This window comes from Octodon degus, unplaced genomic scaffold, assembly GCF_000260255.1.
Source record: "Octodon degus isolate 3935 unplaced genomic scaffold, OctDeg1.0 scaffold00092, whole genome shotgun sequence".
Classification (NCBI taxonomy): domain Eukaryota; kingdom Metazoa; phylum Chordata; class Mammalia; order Rodentia; family Octodontidae; genus Octodon; species Octodon degus.
In genome coordinates, this window is record NW_004524668.1 from 10651515 (window position 1) to 10663093 (window position 11579).

Consider the following 11579-nt stretch of genomic DNA (forward strand, 5'->3'; position numbering starts at 1 on the left):
TATATATAATCGTTAGTTGTCAATTAAAGATAACGATCAGTAAACTGTGTTAAATGAATGGACAGTCTTACTGGGGTAAGAGAAGTGTTATAAAAATGACAAAATCCTGGGACAATGACTGGCAGTGTGAGGCTGAGGGGCACTTGTCACACACATGCAGCCTGAGACCATTTGCAAGGCTGTGCTGCTCTATCCCTTCTCCAGGGTCTCCATTGCTAAATAGCATACCCGCCCAGCCTAAAGCCTGCTCTCTCTAGCAAACCCAGCAGATCACGCTCCCTAGGACTCCAGGGCAGGGTCTTTCCTGGCTCTTCCAGTTCTGGAGGTGGCTCCACGAGTTCTTTAACTGGTGGCTGCCCACCTCTTGCCTCTGTTTTGCTGGTCACACCACCTACACCCTCTTCTGTCAAAACTCTCTGTATGTCTCTTAGAAGGACCCTTGTCACCAGACTTAGGGCTCACCCACATAACCCAGAAGGATATCATCCTCTGAAATCCTTACCTGCATCCACAAAGACCTTTATTTCCAAAGAGGTCACATTCATCGGTGTTGGGATGTGGGAAGATTGTGCAGGGGAGGGATCATTTAACCACGGCAGGTGATACCTGTGAACCTGAGTCACAGTTTCCTCCACTAATAGAAAACTCCCCCTAAATGATGAGAGCAGCTCACTGTGCCCAAACTGTTTGTGCAAATGGTGTGGTTCATTCTAAACGCATTCTTTTCTTTTGGTCTAGGATTTGAGTACCTGTTAAGCAGTGAACACCTACGTAGAGCTTCCTCTCCTTTGACTGGCTCTGTGTCACATGCTCTTACCAGAAGAAAGCCTAGTTTCAAGGACAACCTCACATCACTCTTTCAAATCCTCCTAGAGAATCATCAAACCTGCAAGTGGGCTTGGAGGACACCTGACACAAGAGGCCACCGTACTTAGGGGAGGCACTGGGAAAGCCTAGTGTGTGGACTTGCTATTTGAGCTGAGACAAAAATAAAGATCTCATGGCCACTTAGTGACTGAACTGATGCCAACACTTAGTTTCTTCATCTGCAGAGTGGGGTGTATTCAAGCCCAATTGGAAACAGAAGGCCCACTCCAACTGGGTTTTTGGAGGGAAGATTAATAATAGCAGTGTGCCCAAAGGTGTGGTCAGAACTTATGAAAACCAACAAAGTAGAATACTTCTAACATCAGAGGGGTGCCATGAGATGCCCGAGCTTTCGGAGAAGAAGTGTGGTTGCCTGAATCCAAAACAGGTAAGAAGAGGAAGAGCTGGAGATGGTGAGAAGGGAACTGGGTAAAGAAATGCTCTGACCTCACCAATTCTGACCCTCTGATCACCTGCCCATCTCCCCACTGGCCAGGCTGTGCTGGACCTCTGAGACCAAGGAAGCCAGGTGACAATGTCCTCAGGCACAGTCAGGTGGAGGAATGACAGTGGTATCCAAGTGCAAGGAACAGAACGATGGAAACGACAGTCCCCCCCCCCAATATGGATATTAGAAAAATTAAATAAGATGCATGAACAGAGATGCAGGCACAATGTCCACTACAATGTGAACACCAGGCCACTGTACCGTGGACTACATCAGTGAAGGTGAGAAAGAAGAGGAAAGAAACTCCTCGAAAGCAAGAATGTTTTCATTGCTATAATATCTGGAGAACTCAAAACCATGCCCAGCTTGAGATGGGCTCCAACAAACTACCCTAAACCACTCAATCCCTGTTCTTAGACTCAGATTCTAAACTTGAGTCCAGCACAAGGTGACAATGTCCAAGACACCCACCCTAATGAATCTAAATTCCTTAGCCTTGGAGACAGAACAGCTGGAAGCCTTAAGTAAAACATCAGTTTGGGACAGAGGGTGTAGCTCAGTGGTCCAATACGTGCACCATATTCTTTAGTCCTAAGAAGATAAAAACCTGTTTTACAAATGATAACTCAAGCCCAGAAAAAGGAAATAACATTTCCAAGACACATAGTGGCCTGCTGAACGAGCTAAGAGCAGTTTCCAGATGGTTGCACTCCAGTTCAAGTTCTTTTTATATGAAACAAGGCTGCCTCTAGGGATGCATGCCATAAGCCCATGATGCATCCAACCTACAGGCTGGGGATGACCAGGTCCTCTCCACCTCCAACAGTCTGTCAGGGTGCAATGTCTGGAATCTGACTTCTGACTCACTGGCTGGTTAACCTTGATGTTATGGAAGATCACAAGCCCAACAAAGGCTCAGAAACCTTGTGGACAGTGAGCAGGGCAGAGACCCAACTTCTGCTGGGATAACATCAGTCTGGACATCTGAGTGCCTTTCATTCCCACAAGTTTGAGAGCATCTGCCATTTAATAAGTAGGATGATGTTTTGCACAGGGATATAAATTTGCAATTTATCAGAGGCTTCTCCAGTAGAGGCTGTCTGTCTTGGTCTTCTTAAATTGCATTGTTCATTGAAATACTTTTTGTTCGTTTGTTTGTTTCTAGAGACGGTTTCTCTGGCTACTGTTAAAATCCCAAGCTCACACTACTCTCTTGCCATCACAAGCCATGTGGATGGGACCACAGGTGCGTGCCACCATACCCAATCTACTGCATATTCTATTTCCCCCATGCCCATTCTCACATAACATGGGACCATTGTCTATAACATCAAGTCAGGGCCTCCTTAGTGAAATTCTTTCCACGTAGTCAAAATGAAATAAAAAATCACAAGACACGCTAATGAGCCTGAGTTCCTCTAATGAAAATACAACAGTGTGTCCTGATATGGCAACTGAGGCACATGAAGGTGACCAGGAAGTCACATTCAAGTCCACATTGAGCATGTGTTCATGCATAACCATGAAATGTGCCAAAGTGATTGGATCAATGATGCCAGTTATTGATCTCCTGCTTCCCTGCCATTCAACTGTCATCCTCTAGTTCTTGGGTCTGGTTTTTGAGTCTGTGCCCATCCCTATGACGTAAAATGGCTTAAGTGAGGTTAGCAAAGGACAAGCAAACAGAGACTTCAAAATCCCATACAGTTCCAATACTGTCCTCAGTCTTATACCTTGAGGTGGCCTGGTAGAACAACATGAGTGGAAGAACTAAACTATTTTCCAGTCAAGGCCATTATGGACCAGACAGCAGCTGACCAACTCCCACACAGCAGGAGCCTAGCACAAAGCAGAAGAACCTCCCGGCTGAGCCTAGTCAGAGTCACCTACCAACCTGAGCTTAGCAAGCATATCCTATTTTAAGGCACAGTGTTGGGGGATTTACAGTGATAGATGACTGATACACAAAATATGTCACTCTTCACTTTTATTAAAATCCAAAGTGAAGTTTCAATCAGCCACTGTCTCTTGTTTCTCTTTATAAGAACGAGAAACTCTTTATGCCTGAAAGCCTTTTTCCATGATTGAGTATTTTGATTGGCTTAGACAGAATCTACCACCTCAGGAGAGAGCTGGGATGACATATTGTAGGTAAAGAGTAGAAGCAGCAGGTGAGAATCAGAGACAGCAAATCCAAGAAGCAGCAGAAACAAGAGCCCTCTCCTTTAGTCCCTTGAGGAAAGATACTGTTAGGAATGCACATCAGTTCTGGTAGGAAAAAGAGGATATAAAAGACATTATGACTTTTTGGCCAAGGAAGATGAAATTCCCCTAAGGAAGCCTCATCTAATGAGACTTTGTCATCCATCCCCTGTGTTTTACCAGAGTTACACCCAATCCATTGTAGATAGACAGGCAAAGATGCTTTGCCATGCCTAGGTTCATTATTAGGGAGCGTGCACTTGGGAGTCAGACCCCTGGGGTTCCAACTCCAGCTTATCCCAGGTTATGTGATCAATGCCACATTACTTGACTTCTAAGAAACTTTTGCTGCAAAGCAGAATAACAGCCTATACTTCCAGTGATGTCATGAAAGAGTAACAGGTTGGCGCAGTGCCCACTACCTAGCACAAACTTAGCAAATGGAAGCTTTTATCGGGCCTGATCATCACTTTCTGATAATGTTGAATGCATTAATAGCTCACTGACAGACGTCGCTTTCTGTCACCAGAAAAGAGACCAGAAACAGATGGTGCCTGAAATATTCCTCTGTGGAAAACCAAAAATAAAAATTATTTGACCTCTTAGTCTCTTTTTCTTTTTTCTGCATGAAAATATCCTAGGAGTCTGAGACAAGAGTGATGAATATACAAGAACATTAATCCACTTAATGGAGTGAAAAGCATAGGAGGTTCAGCATCAGATAAAGGGAGGGTAGCACTCACATTCAGTGGGTACCAGGCGAGTGGCTTTAGACAAAATGCTACAATGCTCCGAGCCTTGTCTTCCATGTGTATAAAATGAGCACTCCCTACTTCATAGGAGCATTGTAAGAATCAGGAATGCTAAGCTGTTATTAGTTTCCATGTTTGAATCTAAAAGACAACATAGCCTGAAATTTTCCAGTCTCCCCTGGAGCCCATCTGAAGGTAATTACCTGCAGGTGCTGTAGATAAGAGCCATCCTTGTCACCTTCTGTCTGCCAGACAAAGACTGACATCGTGTGGAGCCTCAGGCTGGAGAAGTGCCATGGTGGCATCAGAGCCAGGGTTTGAAGAATGTAAGAGAATAAGATCCCCAAAAAGCTGGAGAGAGGGTCTTGCATGCAGAGCAATGGCGGAGCAATGCAAAGAACCAAGCCAGGAGCCGGGGTCGCCAGTTCGTGGTCAGCAGGCAAGGGTAGCAGGAGCACAGCTGCAGGAGAGGATGGAGGGCAGCCAGTGTCAGAACTTGCCGGGATGCTGGGATGAGGGAAACCTAAGCATCTGAGGGGCCAAGCAGAGGCATGGCTTGCAGTGCATCCGACCACTGAGGGGACTGCGCAGAGACAGGTGGGCATGGGTGCAAATCACTAGGAGGAGAGAGAAGTGAGGAGTTTCCAACTCGAATTATTAGGATGCTTCAATAATCCAAGCAGAAAAGGAGGTAGCCTAGCGCAGAGGGAGGAAGAGGGTGTGATGACACATGGCTGCATGCTGGCTGTGCCTTAAAGAGAGAGCCACAGGCTTGCTGTCGGGTGGGCATGGGGAAGAAGGAAGGAGGGGAGTCTGGGTGCTCCTGCCACGCTGGCTCTGGAGTCAGTGCCTGTTACTGACTGCCCTCCTCATAAGCACTGTCAGGGTTTCCTTCCTCCCAGGTCTCTCCTCAGGTGCCACTGTGCATGGTACTGTTCCTGAGCACTATAACGTAACATGCTGCTTCCTAAGAACTGATATTTTTTCAATTGTGTGTGTGCGTGTGTGTGTGTGAAAGAGCGTGTGTGTGCATAGTGTGTGTATGTGTGTGTGTGACTGAGGCCCAATCCCAGCATATTCACACTCAACAACATCCCTACCCATTTTAATTGAGAAAGGGCCTTGCTAAGTCACTGTTACCAGCTAGGCTCAAACTTACCATCCTCCTATCTCAGCTTCTGAGTGTTGGGAGGGCAGGCATGCTCTCCCTCCCTCCCATGTGAGTTTCCCAGGGCTAGGATTCCAAGACCGAGGTGTCAGAAGGGCTGAGTGTCAGAAGGGCTGATCTTCGCTGAGGGCCAGGAGGGAAAATGTTCCAGGCCATGGTGCTTGCTGCTGGGGGCAGCTGGCTATTGCTGGCAGCCCTGGGTTTATGGAAGCATCGTCCTGGCCTCTGCTTTCATCCTTCTTCCTTGCCTCCCCTGGCGCATGCCTGCCTCCAGATCTTCCCCCTTTTATAAGGACCCTGTCATGCCACATTAGCAGCCTACACTATTCCAATCTACCTTCTTTCAACATTAGTGATTACATCTAGAACGATCTTAGGGCCAATTTACTTCACATTCTGCATTTCTGGGGAGCAGGGTGTCAACATGTGGATTTTTCAGGGCCGCAAACAGACCCCTAACATATTTCAATGAGAATATAAACCCCACTTGGGCAGAAACCTGTTTTCTGTTTATTCCTTAGATGCTTAGAGGACTTTTCTGCATGTGGCACATGCTGAATAAGTATTTGTGAGTGAGTGAATGATTTAATTAATGTAGAAAACCAAGAGAGGAGAGTGTGCTGGGTAGAATTCAGTGTCTCATTTCAGTCTTGTTAGCGTGAGTCTAGATCTCCAGGGAAGACGACCAGTAGGCAGCTGGAGAGGGAATCGTAGCAGGCAGGTCACTGATGCCCAGGGATCCCTAAGCTAGGCTCCAAAAATGATTCCTTCCAGACCTTCACACAAGCCAGCATCCTGTCCTCCCACCCAGGAAAGTCACAGTCTTTTTTTTTTTTTTTTTTGCCAGAAGTTGCGCAGGTATAGAAAGCGTCCTTGCACATGCGCTCGCACCTCCCTAATTGCCCAGCTAAGATCCTAAGAAGTGAATCTCTGTCCCAGGGCCCCCTCAAGGACAATGCTTTGGAGCTGCCCAGGGCTGGATGACTGCAGGGCAGCAGCTTCCTGGGGGCAGGAGCTGCCACGTAACAACTTAAAAGCCAGGCTGTCTAACTAGACATTTCCTCCATAAGAGATCACAGTAGGCACTGCCCACCGCCGGGTAATGGAACTGGGGGCATGAGGAGGCCGCAAGAGACCTACCGGGGTGAGGATCTAGCATCCCTGAGAGGGGCGGGAGGTGGAGGGTAGGAGCCTTCAGACCGGCTCCGCGGTTTCCATGGTTTCCATTCTGCTGCCCAGGGGCCGTGGATGTGCAGCGATGCGCAGGAGGAGAAGGGCGGGCTTCACGCTCTTCCCCGACCCTCCAAAGTCACTGGGAGGCACCTGAGTCAACACCAAATCTCCCGCCACCTGTGTTTAAAGCTGCCCAGGATAAAAGCAGCACCCATCTATCTCAGCAGGGATGAAGGGGCAGAACGCTGATGCCTGGCAGCTGAAAATAGGTCTGTCCCTGCCCAGCGAAGCCCCCCATGGGTCTCAGGAAAACAGGAGCTGGATCCAAATGGGAACCCCAGAGCCGGCAGGCTGGATCAGCACCACTGCCCCCGCACTGGGTGGACGCTCGCCATATCACCTGGAACCAGCCCGAGTGAAGTACTAGCAACAGCTCTACCTCCAGAGGGGAGAGGGGAGACTCCAGGAAGTGCCAGAAGTGGAGAAGACAGAACTGAACTGGGACAGTCTGACTCCTAGACTCTGCATCTTACAGGGCCAGGCCGTCTCTGCCTCTTACGCTGCTTGATGCTGGGAACCTGATGGATTCCCAAAGGGTCACGAGGACCAACCATCAGCTGCTTGAGGTGTGTATGGGTGGGTTCTGCAGCCAACTGAACCAATCCGCTCCATCCTCATTAGCCCCGCCCCCACCCTCATTAGCCCCGCCCCCACTACCCCTCCATCCACCTCTGGAAGCCCCACATTCCTTGCATGACAGACAAGGGGAGTCCCTGGGGATTCACTTAAGTCACTCAACACACACTTGCCAAACACTGTTGGGTCAACCACGATGCGTCAGGTGTTATCACAGGGACAAGTGGGATGGCAGGTACCTGGGACCCTCTTAGTCCTGTCACTTCTGCAAGTTTAGTGATTTCTAAATTTAATGGGGAAAAAATGAAACCCAACTTAATCTGTGCTACATCCCATGTTGGAAACTCCAAAGGTATTTCTCCAAGACTGTCCTTGCCTTCATGGAGCTTAACACCTAGCTGGGTCAGGACAGTGAAACACAGTAGCACACACTGTACTGCACAGTGGAACTTGGTGATTTAAAGCATAAGTTCCAAGAGCCAGACATGGTGCTACACACCAGTAATCCCACTCCTTGGGAGGCAGAAACACAAGGATCACAGGTTCAAGGCCAGCCTGGGCAACTTTGGATGAGCCTGTCTCAAAATAAAATTTTAAAAACCCTACAGACTAGTGCTATTCAAGACAACTATAATATGAGCCACATATGGAATTTTACAGTAGTTTAATTTTTTTTTAATGGACAAGGCCGGCGAGATAGCTCAGTGGACTAAAGTGCCTGCTTAGACAAGCCTGGCAAGTGCAGGGAGCAAGGTTCAATCCCTGGCACTGCATGCCATGCCAGCCCCACCCTCAGGGCATGCTGAGCCAGCCACAGGGTCTGGGCATGGTGGCGTACATCTGTAATCCCAGCACTGGGGAGACTGAAAAACAGGAGGATCGCTATGAGTCCCAGCTGCATAGTGAGACCCTGTAACAACCAAATACATTTGAAAAAATTAAAAAAATAAAAGTGAACCAGAAAGGCGCAGTTAACTTCAATAATCTTTATGGAATGCGATAGTTCCAAAGTAATCACATTAGTGTGTAACCAACATAATGTAGTGTTAGTGGGATATATATTTACATTTCTTATTTTCACTTGCACTCTAAAATCTGAGATGAGTTTTACCCTTCCCGTGCATCGCAGCCCACTAGCTACTCCTCCTGTGCCCAACAGCCACACACAGAGAGGAAGGGGTGCGGCAGTGGACAGTGGAGTCATGCTGTACCTCCTGGCCTTCTCAGAACTCTTTTCCTCAGCTTGCTGGCAGATGACGCTGCTCTCTGCTAGAATTCCTGGGAGTGAAGATGATGTCATCAGCTTAGAAGCCAGGCTTCACGAGCCCCAGCTTGTACAAAAGGTATGAGGATGCCGGGCATGGTGGTGCACACCTGCGATCCCAGTACTCTGGGAGGCTGGGGCAGGAGGATCACAAGTTTTAGCCTACCCTCTGTAACTTAACAGCCTAGTGACACCCTGTCTCAAAATAAAATATGAAAAAAATAATAACTTAAGGCTAAAGATGTAGCTCGGTGGCCCTGTGTACCACAAAACAGAAAGGACACCAGGAATCACTGGTGCTTGGGAACCATCCACAAGGACAGACCAGAGCCAGGCTGGACAGAGGCCCAGGGAAAGAGCAGTAGGGTCTCAAATCTCCATGGGACCATAGCATCATCCTTGTGAAAGATCATGCCTGCTGCCCTCCATCCTCCCTGGTCCCCAGGTAGCCTCTTACCAGACAGCAACTCAGACAGGATGAAAGAGGATGGGAAGGCACAATGGGGACAAGGGAGGGAGACAGAAGGGGACAATAGGAGGAGCAGGCTGCAGGGAAAGAAGAGGAGGAGGAAGGAGAAGAAGGATGGAGGAAGGATGCCCAGGGCAGGGCTGTGGCCTCGGCCACCCAGGAAGCTCCCCTGCAAGGGTCTGTTTGAAAACTGGAGGAGCAGGCCAGACCCAGAGCCCAGCTCCCTCACAGATGTCCTTTATGCTGTCCTCTGCCTCCCCCTCCTGGGCTCTGGGTCCAATCATCCTGTCAACCAGGAGAATGAGTCCAGGTGTAAGGGGATGGTCAGCTCAGCAGGAATCCAGCTGGAATCAGGACCACTGGATGCCCCAGGAGCTCTCTGCAGTTTAGGGGGAGGCAGGTTCCACTTAGGCGATGGTATGAAAACAATGTAATTCCAGCAATAGATCTTGGGGGCTGAGAGTGCTGGGCTCTGCCCTGTGGAACAGAGGCAACTACATGCAGCTCCTGTTCTCAAGTGCACAGCGTGGCACATACAGTCCCCACCCCACCCCTGGGACCCCCCGGAGCTGCTCTGCACCAGGTATTATGCTGAGCATGCCTGTGAGAGGTCCATAGACCAGCTGGCATCCCAGAGGCCCTCACCTGGCAGGGAACAGAGATGTATGAATAAACCCTCCTGTTGCAAGGAGGCAGGGGCCACACTGGCTGCTCCAGAATGTCAGCAAATGGTTCCTTCCAAGGTAGTAATGATGAAAACACCCACCATAATAAAAGTCACCATCCATCGCCAACTGCACTTCCTGAGCAGATTCCCTGCTCTTCCTTGGCCTGAGCCCTTGTGTCCCCTTCAGGAGCCTCCTGCCATACCTCTGTGCTTGAGTCTACAGTGGGATTATGTCCTGACAGACCCATTAGGAGTGGAAAATGATGTGGTCAAAAATGCACTAATGCGCCTAAGCTACGAACCTCCTCCAGGTGCACAGAACCCTCCTTTCACCTGCAGTTGGGCAGAGGCATCTCACACAGAATGTCGCTTTAGCCAGATTCCTCATCACTGGAACGAAGGACCCGAAGCTCACAACTTCAGGCAGAAGAGGTGTGCTTGGCTCAAGGTTTCAGAGGTTTAGTCCATAGTTATCTGGCACCCAGACAGAAACACCGTGGTGGAAGAATGTGGCGCAGGGACGCTGTCTGCTTTGTGGCAGTTGAGATAGTGCTCATGGAGGGGCGAGGGAGCACAAATAGGCCCCAGGGCCACACCTTTGTATGCAGAAGTGCTCACTGCTAATCCCTGGAAAGCTCCTGGCCCAATCAAATTGCTCTTCTACACTCAACTACCACATCCCAGCCTTGCTGATTGGACACCCAAATGCCTCTCCTCAAAGCATACTAAATCTCTAAATAAGTACCAGCTTATAAATTCTCCTAACATAATACAGTGATCCTGTACACAACTGAAAATGCACTCATGCCTTCTTCAAACTCTCAACACTTATAGACTGGCTCAAAAATCCCAATTCCAAAGTCTCCTCTGAGACTCAAGGCAAATCCTTAGCTGAACATACCTGAAAACTTAAAAAGCAAGTTATAAAACCCCATCGTACTGTACGATGGAACGGAATGAAGTTTCCCAGTCCCAAAGGAAGTAGACCCAGCATCTGGGACACATGGTAGGGATGGGTGAGCTCCAGAGGTTTTAGGGCACCCTGTCCTTCTATCTTCACCACTTATAACCCATGTAGATTTTCCCTTAGGCTGGCTCCACTCACTGCCTACATCTTTCCCCAGTAGAACCCCCATATTCCTGGTATCCCTTCCTTCCTGACAGCTGCACAACACCTTCAGCTTCATTCCCATATTTATCTCTCAGGGGCATGTATTTGGGCCTCCCAGGCCTTTCTCTGAAATCTAGTGGCAGCCTCCGTGAACCTACAACTCTTGTACTCTGCATGCCAGTAAGGCCAGCATCACACGATGGTGCCAAGGCTAGCCAGAAGTTCCAGCATTATCCGGGCTCTTGGACCATGGCCGCAGTGTTGCTGAGCTCTTGGATGGCTGAGCATGATGAAACAAATTTTAGGGAACCAGTTCCCTAGGGTGGCCTTTCCTATGCAGGGGCCGGGGTTTCTTTCACTAAATGAAATGTCTACATATTTGCATCCTTGATCCTGCAATAGAAAGCATCTAACCCAAGGCTGAGATACCTTCAAGCCATCTTTCCTATTGTCCTGGTGCAACGTACTTGGCTTTATTTTAGTGGCCCAGTGTCTTCAGCCTTTGCCCCAGTTTTACAGGGGCTTCTGTTCTGATCAAGCTGCAAAACCTGCATATCATTGAACTCTGCCTTTTCTCTTGATTGCCACTGCAAATTTGGCCCAAACCAGCCATCTGTGCCCACACACCACAGCACAAACGTGAGGCTGCCTTGAACTTTCCTCTGCCAAATTTATTAGTACTCCAATTTTAAATTCTTCCCCATCCAAAGACTCAGGATATATGGGCAAAATGTAGACAAGTTCTTTGACAGGATGCATCCTAAATGGCCGTCAGTCCGGTTCTTATTAGAGTCGTCCTTATTCCCACCTCACACCTCATGA